The following is a 26752-nucleotide window of genomic DNA, read 5'->3' on the forward strand; positions in this document are numbered from 1 at the left end:
TTTGACCGAGTTCTCCCCTTTCCTTCCTATGCCCCTGTGGCTGTTATTTTTGTTTGAAGTATATAGTTATTGCTGCGATTTGCTCAGCTGTGCACACACTGCAAATGGCAGCCTTTGCAATGGCAGCTGGGACCCTTTCTCTGTACTGAATCAATAGTTTAACAAAAGTATATTTGGCAGATTAAGTGATAGAATTTCAACATTAATGACTCTACTGTCAACAATACTGATTTAAAACAAACCCCATCCCTCCTCTGTGTACTTCAGAAGAAATTTACTGTGAGGCAGACCAGCAGAATGACAGGGGAACAAACCCATATGCTACCAGAAGTGCACTGCAACAAACCCCTCTTAATCCCCACATCCTTTACCCAAAAGCAATTGCAAGTACAGTACTGAAGGTTCCAGCTGCTGTGAAATAAATGAACATGAGAACAGGCTACTGACTCATCATTAAACATGGAAACAACTCATAACCAAGGTGTTGCCCATTTTAAGAAAAGGGAGTGTCCACCAAACAGGTGTGCTCTAATGAAGCTATAAATTAAATAGTGACAGCAACAATAATGGAATGAGGTGAGAGGGGTGGAGACAGAGACAGGAAAGCGGAAAGTATTGAGTTTACCACAGATGAGCTGATTCCTGCTGGTGAAAGCAGGCCAGTTCTGTGGTTATAGTGAAGCAGAAACTAGCTCCTTTATCTTATTACATTCACAAAGCCTTCCTTACCTGTTATGGTTGGCAGAAAGAACTGCAGTTATTATTTACAAAATGCATGTTATTTTCAGATCCTACATGATAAAAGGGAAAATGTAAATTAGAAGAGAGGCATGGAGACTGAATTTCAACCCAGCCAGCATCAGCAGCATCCCCAGATCAATAAAGTGAGTATTCCAGGTCTTTTACTATAAATTTTTCATTGACAACTCAGCAGAAGCAATATCTATATGAAACACGATTTTGGTGAGAAATAACATAATCTTAACATTTAAAGAGAGTCTGTAGGTGTTATGTTGTTTTTGTCTAACAGATGAAGCTTCCACAGAATGTTATGGTAAACTTCTTTATCTTTTTTTCCCTCATAATAGTTGTAAGTGATTGAATGTTTCACACAAACCCTTCCCTAAGTGATTGTTTCTTGATTGTAGTGTTTACCTATTGGCAAAACTGTAAGTGCAAATTGCTCCAAATATTTGATCAGATGAGAGCTGGAAGGTAAATAAAGATAAGCATTTTACTTTCAAATTTCTGAAGTGGCTTGAAGTTGTTCCACCTTTCCTTTCTGAGGTCAGCAATCCCTCTTGGATACTATATTAACCCAGGGCCCAGTATCTTTCCTCTAACTGTCAGATAGGGTCCAGAGTATGGGAGAGGGAGCAACTCACAAAAAACTTGAGAGAAAAATGAGAAATAGGAAAAGAAAACAATATAATCAAATTTTCAAGTCCTGCTTATATACATTTTTTTTGTTAATTCTGGTTGGTTTAACCTAAAGAAAATATATTTTACTGAATTGTCCTAGATGACCTAAAAACTGATTCCTGTACATTTACCCATATCAATCACTCTTTGTTGCCCTCTTTTAGAACCTGGAGCAGTCACTTTGGGGACAATTTTAGCCTAATTTGCCAGGCAGGTTACAGGCATGATTGGAATAGCTCCCTGTTTCAATCTCTCCATTTCACAACCTCCCTGTTTCACAACCCCACTCCCCCTGCCCTCACAGCCGTTCCACACCTTCAAGTTCCAAACCTGCGATCTCTACCACCTAGAAGTATATGGGCAGCAGATGCATGGGAACAGCAGAACCTGCACGTGCCCCTCCAAGTCACATAACACCCTGACTTGGAAATATAGTGCTGCTCCTTCACTGTCGCTGGGCCAAAAACCTGGAACTCCCTCTCTAACAGCACTATACATGTACCTACACTATATGGACTGCAGCGGTTCAAGAAAACAGCTCACCACTTTTGGTTACATCTCAGTAGGTTTGATGAAGTCTTTAGCAGGTTAACTGTAAGTGCTAGTTAACTACTAGAACTATTTACAAATATGCAGTAAAGAATACAACCCAGCTCTCTGCATGCAGCTGTATCCAACACCACACTGATTCTGGGTGCAGGTCATGTGCTGTCTTATATCACTGTGTGGGTGGTACTGTACTCAGTCCCACATTAACTCTATATGTGCCAGACCTTATACTACAACTTCCACCTTCCCTATAAGGAAGAAATGCTGTCCTTGCCAGCAATGCTCACATCCCATGAAAAAAATATGAAAAAAAACCTTGTACTACTGTGCTAATTAGTATGCACTTGATGAACTTAAATTGATTACATTTATCTGTAGATGGAGGCTCTGCCTTGATTGATGGAATGAAAATCTCTTCTGTGTCTTCAAGCCCCAACCTTGTTTTAGTTAATACAAAGTTTCCAAATGACAGTTTCACCAAAGGAAAGCCCAAGTATTGTCGGTTTAGGAGACAGAACAGTAAGAAGTGCTTTTCTGATTAGAAATTCTGACCATTTTGGAGGGATGGGTCCTTAACAACTTACCTTGTTAAGTCTTGGGCTAGTCTAAAGCTAGCAAAAATTCTGTTTGGTCTTTAAGTCTCCTGCTCTCTTAAGTGCTCCATCATCCCCTGCGCTCACCCAACTTGCAGCAACAGTGCTGCAGTAGCACCAGCTGAATTTTCCAGCCTTGCAGCAACAGGCTCTCTCTTTCTCTGTAGCAGAGATCACGCTGAGGTAGCGCACAGTGAACTTTGTCACGCTGTTAAATTTTGCTATACCTAACTTTGAGGTGTTTGACTTTGACTGCAACCAGTGGATTCCACTCTTCTGCAATGTCATTTTGAGTACAAAACACAATAGCACTCCAACAAATAAGAAAATGTGTAATGCTGGCATAAAGGGACAAAGACAGCTAAAGGGGAAACCATCAAGGAAGACAAGCAGTGACGACAATCTGATAAGGACCAAAATGCATTGCCCCTGAAATAATACAACAGGTTAATAGTTTGTTTGGCTGAAACACTTCTCTCTGCTGTTTTAGTGGTAAATGGCAATCTATTTCAGGTAACAGAGAAAAGAACTTCAAGTGAATGTGGCCTAGGCATCCATGTGCTGCTACCTCATGGAGTATTAAGAAATGTAGGCAACACAGTGAAGATCACTGGTTGTGATGAATACTTTGCCAATGCTGTGTTAGCCATGGCAAAAATTGCGGTTTCACGTTTTTGTTTTGTTTTACCCTTTCTCTGCTGAGTTACCATCAGGTTTGTTTCACTGCCTCGTGTGCTAATACATTCTGCTACAGAAAATAGTAGAGATTATTTGAGCATAAGGAGAGTGGATCTGACAGCTATGTTACTAACAGTTTTGCCAAGAATAATCATGAGCCATTGGTGAAGTAGGAAGATGCCACTTTGTTGGATGACGGTCACATTACCTATTACAGTATTACCTTACAGTATCACAGTCTGTGGATGTTACTACCCTACAGCTCGAATGTAAAATATGAAGGGGCATTATGCCTCTGTGACAAAGAATGAAATAAATTCCCCTTTCATTGGCTGTGCTGCATCAGGTCAGAACTTTTTCCCACCATCCCAACCCTGCCATGACCCTGATCCATTTTTCTGGGCTGAGGGGTCATTAGGTATGCAGGGCTGGCTGCCAGCTTGATCTCTGCTTGAGAGAGAGAGCCTGGAAGACGGGAAAATTCAGGTGGTGCTGCTGAAGCCCTGTTGGTACAAGTGTCGGGGAAGTGGAAGGAGGGCGGGGGTGTCTTAGAAGGGCAGGAGACCCAAAGATCAAACAGAATTTTTGAGAGCTTTAGACTAGCCCAAGACTTAATAAGGTAAGTTGTTAAGCCTGCTCCAAAATGCTCAAACGTTGGCCTTCTGCTGCTTCCCCTGAGGCTGCCACCAATCCTTTCCTTGATAGACCCAGGGACTATCAGAGCAGCAATAAAAGATGGGGATGAATGGCAACACGCCAGGCCACACCATCCACTCACCAGCATTGATAAGCAGCATGCAAGAAAGAAGCAGCTACTGATGTTCCTACTGGGAGAGGGAAAGTGTATTGAGGTTGTGGTAGTAATGGAAGAGTAGGTGTAATTTTCTCGCATTGTCTGCCACAGTAAGCACCTGATTTTGGTTAGAATAGCAGACAAAAATTCAGGACAATCTGTCTGATTGTTACACACTCTGAAACATGTACATTGGGTGCTAATCAGTGATTGACAAGCTTGAGGATACTATCATGATAGTAATTGCAGAGAAAGATTTGCTCATTTTTCATATTTACCGTGATATCTCTGACAGTTCATAGTTCAATACAATGTTGCTCCATGCCAGCCACATGTTAGTGTTATTGGTCCACCTTTTAGAGATGGTGAATTTCAGATAGGGTTTTCCCGATTATCCATTATAATATTGGTAGAAGAGCTGTGGAAACCCCAAAGAAAGGTATAAACTATGTTTATTCCATTTCTTTGGTCTTTCACTGAAGCCACAATAGACAGTTGGGAGAACCTTTGTGGATGTTAATTGTGAATGCATCATAAGTGTGTATAATGTGTACTGTAAAATTTATGTCTTTGGTTTTACAATCTGATTAGTCACTGCAAGACCAGAATTCAAAAGAAACCCTACACCCATGTAGATCTAAAACATGTTATTAGGTAGATACATATCTCAGCATTAGGGTGTGATATTATATAAAGTACCCAGAAGGGTTATACCTCATTAACTGAAAGTGTGTTGTTGCAAGGCATACAGCAGCATGTACATCTCTTCCTAATAGCCACCCATTTTATAAATTGTGATAATCTTGTCTGGTGGTTCAGAAATTTTCAGTGGATAATTGCACCATTAATAGAAATCTGAAGCATAAAACCTAATTGCTGAAGCTCAAGGAAGAAAAACAATCATATCAACCTATGCATATTACACTAGAAGCCTGTTGAGCCTACAACAAAGTTTAGATGACTGTGCAAACCATGTTATTTTTCTGTTACACTGAACACTACAATCTGGTAAGTGACCCTGAAGCCATTGAATTGTCACCAAAATTTAGCTAGCTCATTAATCTCCTTCAGAGAAGGAAACCTGCCAACATTACTTGGTCTGGCCTATATTTGACTCCAGTCCCACACAAACATGGTTGACTCTGAACTGTCCTCTGAATTGGTGAGTAAGATATTAAAAAAATGGCCCAATACTACTGTCTCAAGGGAGCTAAGGATGGGCACTAAATGCTGGGGTGCAGCAACATAATCATCCGCAGAATGATTAATAAAAATCGAAGAAACACCAAGGGGCAGAATTTTGCCCTCATTGGGCAGGTGCAGCGAGTGGGCCCGGGAGTGGCCGTGAATCCGACCACCGCCAGTGATTGGGCCTCGACCGCAATTTCACACAATTAACGGCCAGCCAACATGAAAGACATGCTGCAGTGCTCAGTGCTGCTAGGGTAGGGGGGCTGGAGGAGTGCGAACACTGAAGTTTGCGCATGCATGTGGGTGCATGCAGTAGAAGCTCCTTGGGGCACAGAGCTGCCTCAGGAGCTGAAGATTTTTAACAATAAAAATTAAGATATACAAAATAATGAAAACATGTGACTTTGTCACATGAGCTGGGACATGTTAAATAGGAGTGTAAACAGTTTTTTTTAAATCACTGGTTGAAACCTCATCCCACTCGTGGATGAGGTTTTGGCAAAAATCCAAAGGCCGCCTGCCAACCGAACGGTTGGACTGGCAGCGAAAAATTCTTAATCAATTAATTGATTAAGGGCCTTAATAGGCCGCTTAATTTTCAGCAGGTACGCTGACCGACTCCCACGTGCGCACGCTGACCGAAATATCGCGGGGCGTCATTTTACGTTTGTTTGGGTCGGGCGCGTGCCTGCCCGACGAGAGAATTTCTGGCCCTAGTGGGATCCAAGTGATTTTTTATTTAATGCCTGGGGCTGTCAATGTTGTTCTTGCTTATATATATACATATATATAATTACGGCCTTGCTGTGGTCAGTGGTGTTACATTTATGTCACTTAATATGTCTTGTGCTACATTTCAATCTTTTGCCATCCTTTAGGAAAAGTTAAGACTTTGAGAATGCAAAATCTCAGCGCAGCAGATAACAGTATGTGTGGAGGACAGAGCTTTTCCAGCTGGCAAACTGACATATCAGTATAATAACAGAGGTTTAACAGCTGCCTCTTCTGGGAAGTGACCAGCCCTGAAAACTCCTCTGCACAAGTGTCTTATCAAAGAGTGATTCCGTTTCTTGAAAGGATATTTTTTAGTTACAAGAGAAAAGGTCTTTAAACTTCAATTCTCATGCACTCGCATACATACACTCACTTCACTCATTAGTCAGCCTGTGACCTTGTGAGATGATAATATTTCAGGAAAGACATGTCAGCAATTTGTGGCCGAGAGAGAGGAGTATAGGATAAACATGTAAGTCCAATGGCTCAGAGTAACACTGTGGAAATTGATAAACCCCATCGTAGCCATGGTACAGGCTTCTCCCTGACAGAGAATGTGTTACCCCTGAAGCCCTAAGGCTCTGTGAGGAGTGTATGATTGAAAAGCTCATGTGCCTCTTTATGTAAAACTGCCTGAAGACCAACATGATTAAATTTGTCAAAATCCAAACTAATATGTTCCACTTTAACAACCTCAAAGGTTGAATGTGAGGAAGTATGAGGAGAAATGTCTAACAGTTTAGAATTATGCGCCCATACCAAGAGTGACAGTGGTGGACCCTTTTGACATTTTCACTTATACCTTTGAGGAATACTAGTCTATTTAAAATGTCTTTTACCTAGAAATAAAAAAAACTGCCTTTGGTCTATTCCATCTTCCATATATTCTCTATATAATGATGTAATGATTGTTATTTTAAGTGACATATAATGACTTCTCCAGAAGGGCAGATTCAGCAGTCTCACACTTACAACAGGGAGTGAAACAGGAAAGAAGTGCAGGTCAGAGATAGGACTACAACAATGTAGCGCCAGTTCTCCAACTCATTCTCCCTTTCAATTGCAGCTCCCCTCTGGGAGGCTGGAAATCACAGGATTGGCCTTACAGATTGTGTTAGTATCTGTGGCAATGCTCACTCTTTTACTTCTCAGTAAACAAATATAGCTCTTAAGAAGGTCCTTTGATGTGGACATTTCTTTCATAGAGCATTGCTAGTTTATGACATCCATCTTGACAGCTATCACAAGGGGACAAAAAGAATGAAATTGTTCACATAATATTAAATGAATAACAGAGTTGTTGGGCCAGTTTCAAAGTTGTAATTTCATCTCAAAGTACAGACAATAAACCACCTTTGCTTTGATAAAATGGATTATGGTATCATCTAAAGCTGCCAATTAGGTTGACACTTGCAATCATTCCCAGCTATCCCTTATACTTAATATAATAAAGCGTGGACAAATATTCCTTACTTAACTGACATGAGACAATACGTTAATTCGGTTGTAACCATTCTTCCAGCCTCTGCATCTCGGAGCAAGCTAATCTTCTGCCCAAATGAATAATAACAATTGTAAGTATCAATAATAGCAGCATAATTCAGGCAGAGAGCTTGTACAGGTTTGTTCTTTTTGCTATGAAATGCTGCATGTGTAATATCTTTTGGACTCCCAGGTTAAGCACAGCACAGGTTAAACATAGAATAAAGCTCCCTCCTCACTGTCCAAACCTCAATCTCTGTAGAGTACCTCCTACTCAAAAGAGTAGAAGAGTCACCTGCTTGGATGGGCTGCATCCTAGGTTACTGAGGAAAGTAAAAAGAAAGATTTGCATTTCTGTTGCGTCTTTCACAACCATTGGACATCTCAAAGCATTTTCAAACCAATAACGTACTTTTGAATTGTAGTCACCGTTGTAATGTAGGAAACATCAGGGTGGAAATTGCAAAGGTTCTGACCACTGTCTTCCGCTTCCAATCCTCCTTGGATATGGGAGTAGTAATGGATGGCTGGAGTATTGCAAATGTCACACAATATTTTAAAAAGAAGTGAGAAATAACTCTGGCAACTCAGTCATCGTAATGCAGGTGTTGGGAATCTTGGTGGGGTCAGGATCGTGGAGGTGGGATCCATATCATGGAGAGCCTGATCACAGACAGAGAGGATCACAGTTTTGGGGGAGGGGCTGACGGTGGTGAGGGGCTGACGGTGGTAGGGGGCTAGCAGACAGATCACAGGGGAATGTTAAAATGGAGTCATGCAACCTCATTATAATAAGTGGTCAGTGGGTTGGTCACTGACCCCTCATCCTCACTCCGTTAAAACTGGGTGGGCGGGTTTGAGGCGGATTGAGTTCCCATTCCAGATTTTTTACATTATAACCTTTGATGCGGACCCCAACCTATGCATTTTTGGGAGTTAAGATTCAGCTCAATAAACTATGGGACAAAATGAATTAGCATTTGGAAACGTATGGGCTAATAAATGAAAGTCACACATGATTTGCATTCAAATTTGTGTTGACCAACTTATTGAATTCTGAAATGAAGTAATGGGGAGGATTAATGGGGGTAATGCAGCTGATGTTGTGTATATGGACTTTCAAAAGGTTTTTGACAACCTACCACAAGATAGATTTGTTAGCAAAATTAAAGCCCATGGGATTAAAGAAGGGACAGTGACAGTGTGATTACAAATTGGCTAAGGGATAGAAAGCAGAGAATAGTGGTGGATAGTTGTTTTTCAGAGGGAAGTGAGTAGTGGTGTCCTTTAAAGGTGGGACTGGGGCCAGTGTTTTCTTTGATGCATATATTAACGTTCTGGACTTGGTACACAGAGGATAATTTCAAAGCTTGCAGATGACATGAAACTCAGAAATATAGCAACAGAGAGTTTAAGAGGTCACAGACAGACTGATAAAATGGGCACACACATGGTGGATGAAGTTTAATGCTGAGAAGTATGAAGTGATAGAAAGAATGAACGCTTTAGAAGGGGGTGCAGGAATGGAGAGATCTGGGGGTGTATGTACCCAAACCTTTGAATGCGGCAAGACAATTTGAAGAGGCTGTTCACATCAACATATGGGATCCTTTGCTTTACTAATAGAATTGTGTACAAAAGTAAGGAAGCTATGCTAAACTATTTTTTTTTAAAAAATAGTTGGAGTATTGCTTTCAATTCTAGGTGCCACGCTTTAGGAACGATACCAATGTCTTAGAGAGGGTGCAGAAGAGATTTATTTGACTGGGGCTGAGGGATTTCAGTAATATGGAAAGACTGGAGAAGCTGTGGTTGCTTTCCTTGATGCAGGGAAGGTTAAGTGGAGATTTAATAGAAGTGTTGAAAATTATGAACAGCTTTGATGAAATAAATATGGATAAATTATTTCCAGTGGCAGAAAGATCAATAACCCAGGAGGAGACAGATTTAAGGTGGTTGGCAAAAGAAGAAAGTTGTTATAACCTGGAATGCACTGCCTGAAAGGGGAAGCAGATTCAATAGTGACTTTCAAAAGAGATTTGCATAAGCACTTGAAGAGAAAAAATTTATAGGACTTGTTGGAAAGAACAGGAGAGTGGGACAACCAAAGAACCAACACGACACGATGAGCCAAATGGCCTACTTCTGTGCTGTATCAGTCTTTGATTCTACTGCATCAGTGCGGCATTCCATCTTCCCATACTATCTTTGTGGTCTCTCTGAGTGAGATTGCCAATTTATTGCCTGATGATATTGAATTGCACAGTTCTTTGTTCTGGATTAATGCCCATTCAATTGAATTTGCCAAAATTCATTTCTCTAGTTAACTGAGAGAGAAATCTTTCACAGCATAACCGTGCTGGATTCACCAAATCACAGATGTTGAACACAAGTTTTCTTTAAAAAAAAAAAGACGTTATTTATATTGGGCTTTTCAGGACCCTAGGATGTCTCAAAACGCTTTACAGCCAGTGAAGTACTTTTTTTCAAAAAAAAAAAATGTGATCACTGTTATATTGTCGGGAATGTGACAACCAATTTGCACACAACAAACTCCCACAAACAGCAATGTGATAATGACCAGATAATCTGTTTCTGTGTTGTTGATTGAGAGATAAATATTGACCAGGGTACCAGGAATACTCCCCGGCTCTTCTTCAAAATCGTGCCATGGGATCTTTTACATCCACCCAAGAAGGTGGATGGGGCCTTGGTTCAAATTGAAAGAAAAAACACACAATGTAGCGGTAAACCAGAGGATTGAGAAAGTTTTAAAAACCAACAAAAGATGACCAAAAAAAAAGGGAGAAAATAAACTTTGAGGGTAAACTAGCAAGTAATATAAAAACGGACAGTAAGAGCTTCTTTAAATATATAAAAAGGAAGAGAAAGGCCAAAGTGAACATAGGCCCCTTAGAGATTGAGGCTGGGGAAATAATAATGGGGAACCAGGAAATGGCAAAGAAGTTGAATAAAACCTTTGCTTCAGTCTTCACAGTAGAAGATACAAATAGCGTACCAAAAATATTAAATAATCAAGGGGGAGGAAATAAATACAATAACTATCACTAGAGAAAAAGTACTAGGGAAATTGATGGGGCTAAAGGCTGATAAGTCCATTGGACCTGATGGGTTGCATCCTAGGGTATTGAAGGCAGTAGCTACAGAGATAGTGGAGGCACTGGTAGTAACCTTTCAAGATTCCTTAGATTCTGGAAAAGTCCCAGAGGATTGGAGAAGGACCAATGTAACATCCATATTCAAAAAGGGCGGGAGACAAAAACCAGCTAACTACAGGCCAGTTCGCCTAACATCTGTCATTGGGAAAATGTTGGAGCCTATGATAAAGGATGTAATAGCAGAGCATCTAGAAATACGTAATCTAATCAAGCAGAGTCAGCATGGCTTCATGAAGTGAAATCATACCGCACAAATTTATTAGAATTCTTTGAGGAGGTAACAAGCAGGATTGATAAAGGGGAACCAGTAGATGTAATTTGGGATTTCCAAAAGACATTCGATAAGGTACTGCACATAAGGCTACTTAATAAGATAAGAGCCCATGGTGTTGGGGGTAGTATATTAGCATGGATAGAGGATTTGCTAACTAATAGAAAACAGAGAGTTGAGATAAGGGGGGCATTTTCAGGATGGCAACCTGTAACTAATAGAGTGCCACAGGGATCAGTGCTGGTGCCTCAATTATTTACAATATATATTAATGACTTAGATGAGGGAAATGAATGTACTATCGCCAAGTTTGCAGATGACACAAAAATAGGTGGGAAGGCAAGTGGCGAGGATGACACAAGGAGTTTACAGAGGGATATAGGCAGGTTAAGTGGGTGAGCAAAAACTTGGCAGATGAAATATAGGGCAGAATCTTCTGTTTGGCGTGCGGGGGTGGGCCCCACACGCCGACGCGTAAAATGACGCATGGTGACATCGGACGTGCATCCCGACATCACCGCGCATCATTCCGATCTTTAGTTCAGCAGGCGCGCACCAGAGTCAGCTGTGCGCCCACCGAACTGTCAAAGGCCTGTTAAGGCCATTAATAAACTAATTAAAGTGATTGTCAAGCGGCCTTCGCATTTTTCATGAAATCTCATCCACGGGCGGGATAAGGTTTCATGAAGGATTTATTAACGAAATAAAATTTTTTATTAAAATTCATAAACATGTCCCAGCTCATGTGACAGTGTCACATGAGGGGACATGTCTGAATAATTTTCTTTTTTCTTTTTTCCATTGTTTCGTTATGAAATTAATCTCCCTGAGGCAGCTCCGTGCCTCAGGGAGATTTCTGCGCTCTTTCGCACGCGTGCGCGAAGGAGCGTAGGCCCTGATTTTCCCTCCTCCCCCCGCCTGCACAGGGGGCGACGATCGGCTCCATGCCCGCTCCCGACCCGCCCGCCCGATGGGGAGAAAATTATCCCCATAATGTGGGAAAATGTGAGGTTATGCACTTTGGCAGGAAGAATAGAGGAACTGAATATTATTTAAATGGAGAAAGACTGCAGGAAGCTACAGCACAGGGATTTGGGAGTCCTTGTACATAAATCCCAAAAAGCTTGCATACAAGTTCAATAGGTAATAGGGAGGGCAAATGGAAAGTTGGTCTTTATTTCAAAGGGAATAGAATATAAAAATCTGGGAGTCTTGCTAAAAGTATACAAGGCATTAGTTAAACCACACCTAGAATACTGTGAACAGTTTTGGTTCCCTTAAGGAAAGATATACTGGCATTGGAGGCAGTCCAGAGAAGGGTCACTAGGTTGATCCCACTTTGGAGAGATTTTCTTATGAGGAGTGGTTGAATAGGTTGGACCTGTACTCATTGGAGTTTAGAAGAATGAGAGGCAACCTTATTGAAACATATAAGATTCTTAGGGAGCTTGACAGGGTAGGTGCTGAGAGATTGTTTCCCCTTGTGGGAGAGTCAAGAACCAGAGGACATAATCTCTGAGTAAGGGGGCTCCCATTTAAAACAGAGATGAGGAAGAATTTCTTCACTCAGATGGTAGCCAATCTGTGAAATTCTTTACCGCAGAGGGCTGTAGAGGTTGGGTTGCTAAGTATATTCAAGGTTGGGATAGACAGATTTTGAATCAGTAAGGGAATCAAGGGTTATGGGGGAAAGGCAGGAAAGTGGAGTTGAGGATTATCAGGTCAGCCATGATCTCATTGAATGGCAGAGCAGACTCGATGGGCCGAATGGCCTACCTCTGCTCCTACGTCTTATGGCCTTATGGCTTAACATCTTATCAAAAAGATAACACCTCTTCCAGTGCCATATTACCTCAGGACCGAACTGGAGTGTCAGCCTTGATTTTTGTGCTCATGCCCTGGGGACTTCAACCTAAAACCTTGTGACTCAGGGGCAAGAGCACAACCAACTGAGCCACAGCTGACACAATGACATAAATTCTACTCATACTCCGTTATGAATTAAAACAATATTCTTTTATTCATTATGTTTTACAGATAGATTTCCACTCCATGAGAGGACTGGGATTTGGAGATCAACCTTATCCATTTCACTGCTATGGTAACTGAAGTTATGACCTGTAGTGAGACAGTCACAGTTTGAAGAGTTGTTGTGCATTAACCTCTTTGTGCCCTGAAATGCAAATGTTTCTTTTATCACTCCGAAAGCTCCATCTTTTACTTCGATAACCAATAGATTTATTCCTTCATTATTTCGCTGAGAAGACTGGTATTATTACTATTGAAGCTTTCAACCATGTTCAGTTTCTAGGGCCACAACAGGTTTGTAGTGGAGTGGCAGATGACTTAGTCAACAGCAGCCCAATTACTTTCAATATTTTTGCCTTACTTTGGATTGGAAAATGTTGATTGTTTTGCAAGGGGTTGAGCCTCGCAATATCACCATGAATGACTATTAGTAGCTTACCTGAATCAGCAGCTTTTTCCAAAGGAAAATTATTGCTGGGCCTCAGCTCAGCTGTAAGTGCAAACTCGGCGATTCCCGAGGACTGCAAGATATTGCCTGCTGTGGCTGGCTGGGTTCCTGGCAGAGTGATTTGATTTAATAATGTAAAATCACATTGCCAGGGATTACCAACCTGTCACCAGCTATTACCGACCATTCCTAGAAGAAAATTTGCCATTGGGAACAAGTGAGAATGATGAACCCCATCCAGGTAGAGGAGAAAAGATCAGGATCCGTCTAGTTTATCATCTTCCACTCTGATGGTAGCGTGATATAACATAGCAGCTCCTGTTTGTCACACATTAAGAGTTTCTTTGACCTGTATGACATCTTTCGGAAGGCTGGGAGCAGGCAAGGGGAATCATTTTGACTTTAGATATTAGTGTAAAGCATATGATATCAACTTGACCACTCAGTAAACATCTATTGGAGTCAATGGAACTGAAAATCAGGAGAGGTGTTTTAACAGGTGGCTAATATTGCACATTTTACATTATCGCTACGCTAGTGTCACAAAGAGTTTTGTTGAGAAAGCTTTTATTCTTAAGTTCATCTTTTAACAAAATTAATTTTTTAGGGAGAATAATATGTTGATGTTAAAGGGCTATTTGCAGAGCCAATTGTTCCTCAGTTGTCCTAGGGTCTGATGTTGTCTGAAAACTAGTCAGCACAATAATATCACTCAACTTGAAGAAACTGTTAACACACTGGGAGAACATTATGAGGGTAATTCTACCAATCCATTTTGAGGGTCAGGAGTCTCACCCACTGCCAATACAACTTGGATGTGCATTGCTCATAATTTTCCAATCAGTAAAATTACCCCCTCCAAATCATTGCAAAATAAAATGCTCAAAAATGTTCAGTTGCTCTTCCTTCCTCGTTAAGAAAATTTACAGAGAATGTGTTTGGTCCCATTATTAGGTGTTAGATTTCATTGAAAACAATGAAAGTTCTGACTCGTGTATTGATATGAGGAGTTAATTCATGCCTGCGTCCTTAGCGTGCAAGGGCTTCTTGCTGCTCAGCATCAGCTGTTTCAGATTATGAAGTGCATGGCTACATGGAGACACTAAGGGAGCCTGGAGGAGGGATTTTGTCTCTGAGCCCTGTGCGGTGAAGGACTTAGCTAACTCTGTGAACAGATCTTTGAATGCCTTCATGTTCACAGTGGCTAAGTTCCGCACCTCAGGGGGTCAAACTCAAGAGATTTCCAGACGACGATTTGCGGTTCAGATGTCAGTGCAGGTTTATGTCAGTCGGTTCACAGGTCTTGCTAGTGCTAATTATCTTTCTTGTGTTGTGTGATCCAGTGCAATGTTTCCAGAAGACTTGAGTTCCGTAAGATGATTAAAACCGCATGCTAGATCAAGGGAGACATAAGTGAGGATCTTGGGTCAATATCCAAACATCCAATACTTTTTATTTTCTCAGATACCACCTCTCCAAAGATTTCAACAGCGTTTGATCAGATTAAGGTCACCCATTTACTCATGTGTTTTCTTGATATCATACTGCCCTGCTGTGAATTGTTCCTCAACATTTATTTCCCATGTTGTGGAGTGGTGCAAGTTGTGACTATTCCAAATTTTGGAACTCTTATGAACGACAGCAGGAGAAGAATCAGTTTGCCTGGATTCAAACTCATGTCATGGAGACAGTCCTATGTTCCTGTGCAAGGGAAATATAGAAACATCAATGCCACACCTCCCTCCGCTCCCATCACTGCATTCATTTCCTTCCTATCGATTATGTGTGGTAAGTCAATAAGTAGAATCATTTAATTGTCAATCTTTTATTTGTATCAGCAGTCAATAACTGAAATAATTTATCAACAGAGTAAAAACATAATGCCACTTGAAAATTCAGTTATGTGGCTGGGATGTGAATTAAATTGTATGTGGAGGCGAAGAGGTGACAGATTACTGAGGTAATTCTTATAATATTTTGTATAAGACTGAGAAATAAATGCATGTCATTATTTAACCGAGAATCCTAAGTGAAGGGCCAAGACTCAGGGGGTCGGATTTTCTTAGTTGGATGGTAGGGGGCTTGGAGGTGGGGGTGCAGGCCAGGAAAATGGGGGGAACTGCTTTGGGACAGCTCCCTGATCTATTTGCGCCGCTGGGATCTTTCTTGGAGCAGACTGGTATTAGGTTCAGTGACAGCTAATTAACATCATTAAAGCCCCAATTAGGAGCGATTATGTGGCCAAGCCGGCCTTTTGCCAGCAGTGGAGTGGCACCCCTACCATGTGCGGAAGCCACAATGAAGCCGGTATTCTTGCAGCAGGCTGGGGGGTCATCGGAGCTGAAGGCTCCATAACCCAGCGATGAGGCTGCGGGAAGGAAAGGCCCAAGCAATTCATCATGAGTGGGGTTTCCCTCCGCTCTGAAGGGCCTAACAGCTTCAGCCCTCATATTTTATATGCATACAGGCCTCCTGCAATCCCTGATCTACCTCGCCTGGTAGAACTGCCAGCCCTCTGATTGGGCCTGCAGCATCAAGGGCCTGAATAGGACAGTGAACACAGAGGCGGCCAATTAGATGTCCTCCTCTGGGAAGATTGCTCCATTGAGGGAGATGCCAGCAAGTGCGGGCTTAGGACACCCTTCCAACTTCAGGATCCCAAAGCCCACAGAAAAATCTGGCCCATTGTGTAGAATATCACCAAATAAAAGAACATAAATCAGCAAGTGACGATCGAGAGGAGCCAAACTTGTATCTTGAATGCTCAGTTTTACAGAAGGAAGGGGAGTCTGCGTGAGGTGAAGAATTCCACAGTGTTGAAGTCCTGTAAAAGAACTAATTGAAGTAAGATTCAATGAATTTCAACATAGTTAGCGTACTAAATGTTGGGAGGACATGCTAAATTTGGAGCTAATCAGTAACGAGGGAAGAAAGTTTGGAGCATCACTGACAAAGAAGTAGCAATGAGGTGGAGGGGATTTGTAATGAGGAGTGAGTTTGCAGGATAGAGGTGAATGAGGGATCAGTTGTCAGATCATCAACTTTTTTTGTATCTGACCCAGGACTGTACAAGAGGTGTTAGAAGAACCTCCCAGCATATGGGAACAGTGTTGAGTGGATGTGGGTTTTATAAAGCATTAAGAAGCATGGTGGGGAAAATAAGTATTTGGGTTGAAAGGAGGAACCAAGTACCTGGAAGGCAGCTTTAGCAACAGAGAAGTGTAGAAGTTCCACTTGACATCAAAAGAGAATAACAAAAGACCAAAAAAAAATAGTGGAATCATCAAATTTAAGAGAAGATAACTGTTTCTTATGATTACTGAAGTAATGCGATCAGAAGAATGTTTCAGGGGGTGAATCATCAGCAAATGAGTGGTCGAGGTTTTAGAATCAGCAGAAATAGTCATTGATATGAAATTGGAGTACAACTGATGGGAGAACAATTAACTACAGCACAGGTGGAATGACAAGGCAAAATGAGAGCAGGACTTAGTCTTATAAAGTCCAGACACCTTTAAATTGTGTTTCATTTTTATTCCTGGGAAACATTGTAAAATATCTCTTAAAAAACATTCACATTCCATTGGATCTGGCTCCAAAGAGTCTGGAAAATTTCTCCTTAACTATTTACACAGGTACCAAGTAGAGCAGGGATGGGCTAAATGTATGGAAAAAAATGAGTGAAGAGAGAATGAACCATGCTCACACACCATTTGGTGCCATAAAACATTTTAAAAGCTTGTACTGTTCTGAAAATAGGACTTACCTGAAACAGCTTTTCACTCACAGAGAACTGTTACCTGAATGTGCATCACCATGTAAACAGTAGATTGCATTATATTGTATTATAAATATACTTTACAACTCTTTCAGTACTGAGATCCCTCAGGATAACAATGTTTGGTATTATAGGAATGTTCCATTTCTGGCTCTGCTAAGAATAAACCTTCAATCGGTGAATCCAGGCAAAGGAGAGAGCTGGGTTTCAACTCACAACTGTATTTTTTTTATTTGAAAAGTTTAATTATCCTCATATTTAATTTTTACAATTACTAGGTATTTACAGCACAAACAGGGCACTCCACCCAACAGACCCCCACTGGTGTTCTTGCTCCATGCAAGCCTGTCAGTACACTACTCTTTCATATCTGGGACCAAGTTTGAACTGAGTCCTAACCAACACAAGCTCCTCTCTTTGACAGCTGTATGGAACCTAATTGAAACATGTTTGAGCTGATCAAACTAACTTCCAAGTAATCTTGTATCCATAGCTCATAACTATCCATACTTTGGGAAGCCTTAATTGCTCAGAAATATCATCCCCTACTGATCTTTTTTAAAGCTTGAATTCTTCCTCGTAAGGACAATGTTTTCTTGGAGCTATTTGCTTATGTTTGAAAAAGTGAAGGAGGCAAACAAAATGTCATGTTCATGGCTAATAGTTCTGAGCTTCCTAGTAAATGGAGTTCACTTGAATCGCACTTGGGTATGGCTTGTTTTCTTTGGGTACAACAGCCTTTTGTCACCAGTAGACTTGTTGCGCTGCTTGCTTCTGCTGTTTCAGAAAAGATTGGAGTTTCTTTTTAGACCTTTTTTTTGCCAGTAATTTAAATGCAAAACAAATTAAATTCTCTGGGATCCCAACTGAAAGTGGGAAAGGGGCCCTTTTCTCAGAGTTCACATCCCAACTTTGATGAACACAAAAATGTCCCCACATGATCTGAATTATTTATGAAGGTGAAGTAATACCTTCCTTTGTTCTTTCTAGGTTTATGTTTTCAAAATGTTGTTTAGAGGCAAGGTGTGGCCATTTTATGTTCATGGATAGCTTTCAATCATGGTAGCAGTGGAATGGAACTTGTTAATGTAATTGGAGACAGGTTGTATCTGCCCACGTCCTGCTGACCACTCCAACTAAAGAGTATAGAGCATATTTCACCTGAGTTTCACCCAAAGGAAGAATCATTCAGAAGCACTGGAGCCTCCTTTGACTTGCATTTAGCACAGCACATTATCCCTGGGGTCCTATAAGTGTCCTTTGATTGATAGGATGGCAGGCATTGTGTAGACTCACACTGGGCCCTTAGAGGTTGCACGAGCTGTAATTTATTTATAACTGTAATAAGAGATTTTTTGATTTCATAATGGACAGCATACCTCTGAAAAATACTTTAAGACAGCTTCTGTAATTTGTTTTTATCTCTGTGTGTGCTGTGTTGTGTTTGAATTGTATGAATATTAAATATAATAAATTTCTAACTACTGAAAACACAGGAACAAAAGATGATTGACAGACCCCAGCAAATGTGCAGATTTAATAGTTATAGCACTTAATAACATTTAGTGCTACCTGGCAATTCAACTGAATATTGTCCCTCCGTAAACTGTAAGCTACAAACCTCTTATATCTAGTTCCCTACACGAATCCATTTTTCTCAATTCATAGTCAGAGGAATCAGACTTTTCAAGAGGGAATTGTAGCCACTGAGAACAGTTATTAATGTGAACTGTCTCTCATCACAGGGAGATTATGTCACACTTCTTGTTAACATAGGAGATTTGTTCTTAAACTAAAATAATTTTTGTCAGTAAATGAAAAACATCTTCATCCCTAACAAAAGCAAGAAAGAGTCCATTCCTCACAGTTCATGTTGTGTTGATAAACACAAGAATTTTCCTAAGAAATAAATAAGCAAATGGGACTTTGCCAAATGAAATCTAGTACACCCCTGTTGGTAAGATTGCTGATAGGTGCATTATGCTCAATTGTACTACAAAAAATCTGTCAGTTAAATTCTAGTATATCTGAAACTTAATCCATTTCACTGTCACCGGGTCAAAATCCTGAAGCTCCCTCCCATGGGGCATTGTGGGTGCACTTACACCACATGGACTGCAACGGTTCAAGAAGGCAGCTCAGCACCATTTTCTCAAGGGCAATTAAGGATGGGCAATAAATGCTGGCATTTTGTCCCATGAACAAATAATAAAAAAGGCAGCCACTGTGAGATAAATAGCCCAAAAATTAGCTTGCAAAATGATTATGTTACGGGTTAACTTCTCTGTTTAAATAGCAGACATAGAAATTAGATATAAATGTAAAATATTATAGCATTGTGTCAATTTTAGGCTGGTGTGTTATTTAGGTTGGCGTAGAGGTGGACAGAATTAGCTAGATAACAGAAACTGTTTAAGGTTTTAAAAAAAAACATAATTATTTTTAAAATGGTCCTCTCAGTAGCAACATACAGTGTATTCTATCTTTTATTAAAATGCTATATATTGGATTGTATAAAAATTACGAATATTACAACTCAGCATCACTATATTTATATATTAATCCAATGTGTGAAATAGCATTAAATATTACAAAGGAACGTATACATTTATTGTTTATTCATTGGTTTTTATTAGTCTTTCATACAATTGTCCACCACAGCAAAAATACTTCCAACTGTAACTTCTCCACTTTCTTCATTTTGAAATAAACTATTCCTTAACCTTGCGCTTTTTTCAAAACACTTCTGGGTTAGAAATAAGGACTAGCTATTCTTTAATGATAGTGAAGGGAACATGGACAAGTAATGACTTAGTACTGAATGTGAACGGCATTAGACCGTTCTTAAATATGGTTGCCAAACCTATTGCATGACGGATTGAAGTAATAAGCTTAAGTATATTTAATGTTGATTTCCATTAAGGAGAACTTGTTAAACTGGCTTTACACTGGTATTCTTTCTTGGATGTGTCCCCAGTGCCTCCTGATATGACCCACCCCAAAACCAATATCACAGGAAATGTTTTCTCCACACATTGGGTGCTCCGCTGTATACAGCTAACAGTAAATTGCTTATGCTCTGCGTTCCAGTTAGCAAAATTAGATAATTACCCTCCAAGTTAATTTCTTATTAGTGCACACACAGGCACAGAAACAGCATAAGTGGTAGATGAAGAGAAGAACCATGCGGATGTTGCATGATGCACTCCAGAAACTGCACCACAATTTAGTCCTGAACAGCCAACACAGAATAATGCAGCACTATTATAACACATGCAATAAATGTAAAGCACCTAATGATCTGAACAATGTTACTGTAGAGCCCTGGCCCACCCCTGTATCCACAAAATATATTTTTCTAATCCAAGTTATTCCACCCCACTAAGCCCACCAGCTGTCAACAGCGATGTTGTTTTGGTGTTGGCCATAAAAAAGGACCTAGCAACTCTGGTTGCAGTGCTACAGAGAACTTTGTTTTATTTGTTCATTGGATGTGTGCATTCCTGGCAAGGCCAGCATTTATTGCCCATTCCTAATTGCCCGTCAGAAAGTAGTAGTGAGCCACCTTTTTGAACCATTGCAGTACATGTGGTGTAGGTTCACCCACGGTGCTGGTATTGAGGGAGTTCCATGATTTTCACCCAGTGACGAAGAAGGAAGAGTGATATATTTCCAAATCAGGGTAGTGTATGACTCGATGGAGAACTTGGAGGTGGTGGTGTTCCCTTGCGCCTGCTGCCCTTGTGCTTCTAGGCAGTAGAGGTAGTGGGTTAGGAAAACGCTGTCGAACTTTCTTTGTAAGTGTTGCTTGAATTATCCAGGTTACTGACTGAAACACTATCAACAACTGGAAGAATCGGGCTCAACCTTCTGTGCCTACTGAGCTGATAACAGTTGATATAGACTGCACTGGCTCAGTTCAGCAGGAACAGGAGTTGTTCCTCTTTGTCTACCTGAAATTCAAGCACGGCTCGATCTCCCTTCTTGGAAAATAACCGAAGGAAGAATAACACAGACTCAAATTAATGGAGGAAGCATTTGGTCTTTGATCTTTTAGTAAACCATTCTTTGTGATTTGTAAGTATGGAAATACTTCTACCGACTACAACAATATCCCAAAATACTCGTTGAATCCTGTAACTGAATTACTCTCCAAAAAGACTCAGTAGATATTGCATGCAATTTACATTTAAAATCCTTGATTTATATTTTTATTCATTCATTGGATGTGGGCATTGCTGGCTAGGCCAGCATTTATTGCCCATCCCTAAATTGCCCTTTTTTCAGAGGCTCACTGTGAGTGTGGAGTCACATGTAGGCCACACCAGGTAAGGACAGCAGTGAACCAGATGGGTTTCTTCAACAATAGTTTCATGGTCATCATGAGACTTTTAATTCCATATTTTTATTGGATTCAAATTTTGCTATCTGCTATGGTAGGATTTGAACCCAGGTCCTCAGAGTGTTACCCTAGGTCTCTAGAATATCAGTCCAGTGAAAATACCACTATGCCACAGTTTCCTCCCCAAATCAAGCCTGTAGTTTTCCCATATAGAATTACATCTTAATTGTACTTTCTTTCAAAGATACCCAGGATAATAACATGAGGCGTGGTTCTAAAATGTACCTAGTACAGGAACAACAGTGTACACTAGGGATCTGAATTTGTACACAGTAAAGCAGAGAGATATAGATTAGCACATGTAATTCCTCACATGGTAAGGAAAGTATTGGAAGATAAACATTCCCCACACAGGGAGGGAGAGTTACCCACATAGCAGCCCTTGCATAGTGAGCACCTGCCCACCATCTCATTTGAATGTGATGAGAAAACCATGATAAAAAGACTTCCATTTATACATAGCACCTTATCATATCCTCAGGAGGTTCCAAAGTGTCAATGAATTACATTGAAAGATTAATTAGTGTTCTTTTAAATAGGCAAACATTGATGAGGAGAAAGGGATATCATTTAAAAAGAATCTCGTTCTTTAATTAACAGTTTGCTCATTTAGGATCTGGCATGTTCATTAAATGTGATATTGGCATAATTGTAAGGTCAATTTCAAATCTAAGGTAGTAACGACAAAAGTCAGATTTTTGAAACTTCTAAGAGCCAATGAGTTACCTAATGAGCCAGTGTTCAAATGGACAAAATTCTACATCTTCATCTTATATTTCATTGGTAAAAATGATTTTGCTGTCCTATTTTACTCATATTAATGGTTCTTCTGAGGATATCATTGGATAATGTGAGGAGCTTGGCTATAGAATTATAGAAAATCACAGCAGGGAAGGAGGCCAATCAGCCCATCATTTCTCTGCTGGTTGAAAAAAGTCCTATTAAGCCTCGTAGGTTATGGTACTTCTAATGCATATCCATGCATAACACATTTTATAATGAGATAAGGCTTTCTGCCTCTACCACCCTTTCAGGCAGTCAGTTCCAGAGCCCCTCTACTCTCTGGTTAAAACCATTTCTCCTCAACTCCCCTTTAATCCTTCTGCCAATTACTTTAAATCTATGCCCCCTGGTGACCTCTCTGCTAATGGAAATAGGTCCTTCCATATCCACTCTGTCAAGGTCCCTCATTTTGCATACTTCTGTTCAATCTCCCCTTAGCCTCCTCTATTTCAAAGAAAACAACCCCAGCCTATCCAATTTTTCCTCATAGCTAATTTTTTTGAGCCCTGGCAACATCCTCCTAAATCTTCTCTGTACCCTCTCTAGTGCAATCACACCCTGTAATGTGACCACAATTGTACACAGTACCCTTGCTGTGAAGGGTCTTACTAGGGTTTTATAAAGTTCTAGCATTACCTCGGTGCACTCATGTTCTATGCCTCGGTCAATAAAGCAAAGTAACTTTCTTAACCACCATACCTACTTGTCATGCTATATGGATTAGTGAGCACCCATTCCAAGATTCTTCTGCTCCTCTACCCTTCTCAATGTCCTACCATTTATTGTGTATTCAATTGCCTTGTTTGCTCTCCCCAAGTGCATTACTTTATACCTCTCTGGATTGAATTCCATTGCTACCTTTTTTTTTTTGCCTACCTGGTTAATCCATTGATATCTTCCTTAATTCTACAGCTTTCTTCCTCACCATCAACCACACAGCCAATTTTTGTATCATCTGCCAACTTTTTAATCCTGTCCCTTATACTTAAGGCTAAATCATTTCTGTATACCACAAAAGACAAGGGATTCAGCACTGAGCCCTTTGGAACCCGACTGCAAACAACCTTTCAGTCACAAAACACCCGTCGACCTGAAGCTTAGCTCATGATATCATTAGTGAAACAATCACTAAGAGGAGGAAGCATATATATAAATAAGATTGAAGATATATATTGAGGATTTTAAACATTATAAAATGAATGCAAGGCAGATCATTTTCCAAAATCAGACTGCTTGTGAGGAACTCTGCTTATCAGCAGCACATGCTGGAGATAGGTTCATACTTCAGAGGATTTTCATACAACTGAAAATTAAGGTCAACAGTCAAGGCTTCCACCAAGAGTGTCATGAAATTATACCTCAGATTGATTTAACATTTAATGTACTCCGAAGTGCTGAAGGTTTAAAGTTGGCAATATAGTTCAAGGATTAGCTTTAAGTGTTCTCAAGTCAACAGAATCCAGGAGTTGCCTGTCACTGGCTTCATTAAGAACCCATTTTTCTGGATATTTGGAGGAGCACTGTCTCTGTCCCTTGTGATATATGACAATTTACTACACAATGGCAGCAGTGTTTTTCCAATATGTTTTCTACAAGGAGAATAATTATGTTAATGGTGACTCTTGAATAAGTGCTTTCTGAAGAAGAGATACTGCTGGATAATTTTCTGACTTCGTTATTCCCTGTTATATAACTGGTGATTTGATCTGGGAGTTGCTGAGTGTGCAGAAAGACCAGGCAAATCTATGCTGATGTAATCAGGGGTCAAGGCCAGAGCTGTCCCATGACCTTCTGCATGCACCAATAAATTTGGTTCATTTAAGCGATTGTTAACTTGTGTCTGAGACAAATGAGAGCACGTGATGGCACGCTCCTCAAAGTGAGTCAGGGGCCTAATGTGGGCCACTTCACCCCTGGTCAGGGACCTCTCCCTGCTGATGTGAGCCAGTTTCTCCTGCATGAAAACAGATGGTGAGAGTTTGAGCAGGATGTATGGCACTGCGTGGAATGTTTGTGTGGTGAGCGGAACCATGGACAGGAGGAGGGCACGAGCACTAGAGCATATGAGCCAGCTAGAGATGTGAGGGTGCGTGTGAGAGTTAGTGGTGTTGCCCCTTGAGGTGTGAGATCCCTGTGGATGTGTGATGGGCTTGTGAGTGTGTGAGTTGAGAGTGGTGAGAAGAGTGATTTACCCTGGAGGAATGGATGAGACCATTCATCCTCTCCCTGCACTGGATAGCTGTTCTCTTTTGCAGGGCATTGGTGCTGATCACCGCTGTCACCGCCTCCCATGCTGGATTGGTGACCTTGCTTGTTGGCCTTCTCCCAGAGCGGGGATAGAGGATATCATCGCAGGTTTCCATTGCATCCAGCTGGCACTCGAGGGAGGTGTCGCTAAATCTAGGGAAAGCATTTTTTCTCCCTTTAGCAGCCATCAGTTCCTGGCAACTTCCTATCCTTTGAAGAGTGCTAGCTCTGTGCAGGGGTGGCCTTTAAATATGGCGCCCAGTTTACTGAAGGCCTGAGGTGACAGCGGGGTGGGTGAATCAGAGGCTGCCCCACCAGCAACCCAGTGTGTTTTCTGGGAACATAACTATTGAGGTGGGAATGGGATGATAATAGTGTGAAAAGCCGCCATTGCGGCCGGCAGGTAAAACATCCTTTTTCCTGCCTGCTACTGCACTTAATGCAAATCTGGGATGATTCCACCCAAAGCAACCCACTTGACTGACACTTCATCCATCACCTTAAACAGTCACTCCCTCCACCACCAGCACACCATGGCAGCTTTGTATCTACAAGATACCAAGCAACTCACCAGGGCTCATTCGACAGCACCTTCTAAACCCACAGCCTCTACCACCTAGAAGGACAAGGGCAGCAGATGCTTGAGAACATCACCACCTGCAAGTTCCCCTTCAAGCCACGCACCATTGTGACTTGGAAACATTTCGCCATTCCTTCCCTGTCGCTGGGTCAAAATCATGGAGCTCCATCCCTAAGAGCACTGTGGGTGTACCTACACCAGATGGACTGCAGCGGTCCAAAAAGGCTCTGTACCACCTTTTGAATGAACAATCAGGAATGGCCAGTGACACTCACATTCCTAGAATGTGGGTATCATCTGCTCCACAGCAGAAAGGCTTTCCATTTGGGGATTATTCATTATTATTTCACATAGATATTCCAGCACTTTTCCCAAATCATTTGGTACCTGTTCCATCAGTGACAAAAACATTTCATTTAAAACAAATCTGAACAATGGTCGTACTGTTTAAGTCCGCCATACATTCCTTGCAGCCCAGCTTCAGATGCCCTTGAATCTTAGCTTCCACTTCTCTTAAAATGGTAGGATGTTCTAAAGTGGCCAGTTGATGATTTGCAGCAGAAATCAGGAGGATTGATTTGTTTGGATGTAGGCCATTTCCCCTTTAAAAAAATGTAGGAAAAAATTAAGGCTCACTGCATAGATTCACATGGAATGCATCTCATTTCCTGGGTGTGATGATACTAAAATACTGTTACGACCACATGAGGGAGGGGTAAAAATTGACTTCCCTAATTTACCACTCCAGGTCTGGCTGTAATAGGGTTTAGTTGTGAATTTAGGGAGGATGTGCTTTGCCAATACTGCAGGAGTTCCACTATATACGCTTTCAGATTATAAAGAATTAGTCAGGCAGGTTTCCTGAGTTTAAATCAAAGAACAAGGTAAGTTTATTGAGCCTACTCCCTAAATAAATAAAAACTAAGTAAATCGTAACCCTCATTCATGCGTCACACCCATTCCTTGGGCCCCACCTATACACCAGTACAGGTGGTAGAATACCTGAATAGACTGAAAGATTTTTTTTCAGTTTATGAAGAAGACAAACAATCAAAGAAATATACAGTTAACTTCCCTTTGGCTGCCCTTGATGCAGTGATTCCACATTGTGGCCATTTTGTACATTTGTCTTCCTAGGTGTAGCTGTACAGAACAGATTTCCATGATTTATCCTCAAAAGATCTTCATTTGCAGCGGATTTTCTCTTCTCTGGATGGTTACTCTGCAATCTGTGCACAATATTTATGAGAGAAAGACATGGCTGCATTTCAGTATACTCTTCCAATCTCAGCTCTCTGCCTCGGTAAACAGTTCTTAAAAAACCTTGCTGGCTGTATATTCCAGAGGAATTTGATTATCATGTCTGCTGTAGTCATTGTGTTATAGAATAGGTAATTGTTGATGTCTCATCTTAGAAACTTTTGAGGAGTTTCAAGGTAGTGTGAAAGCCGACGGGACGTGGGGTCTTTCACACTCCTATGGTGGGGGGTGCAGATGGGAGTTGAGTGCCTGTTCCCTTTACATCCCATTTGGTGAAATGCAAGTTGTGTATTA

The 26752-nt window shown here is 40.9% G+C and overlaps 1 long non-coding RNA gene across 5 annotated transcripts in view; it reads left to right on the forward strand.

The window, feature by feature from the left end:
- LOC144692300 (uncharacterized) overlaps window positions 1-26752 on the forward strand; it is a 92755-nt gene that overhangs the window by 58307 nt on the left and 7696 nt on the right. For 3 of the 5 annotated variants that reach the window (XR_013579298.1, XR_013579301.1, XR_013579302.1), the window contains 2 exons: window positions 789-884; window positions 12970-13246. This is a non-coding gene — a long non-coding RNA (uncharacterized LOC144692300). Of the gene's footprint in view, window positions 1-788; window positions 885-12969; window positions 13247-24626; window positions 24901-26752 lie in introns of those variants that run through there. The other 2 variants (XR_013579299.1, XR_013579300.1) reach the window with 2 other exon arrangements.

The sequence above is a fragment of the Cetorhinus maximus genome, chromosome 17 (assembly GCF_964194155.1).
Source record: "Cetorhinus maximus chromosome 17, sCetMax3.hap1.1, whole genome shotgun sequence".
In the NCBI taxonomy this organism is placed as follows: Eukaryota; Metazoa; Chordata; class Chondrichthyes; order Lamniformes; family Cetorhinidae; genus Cetorhinus; species Cetorhinus maximus.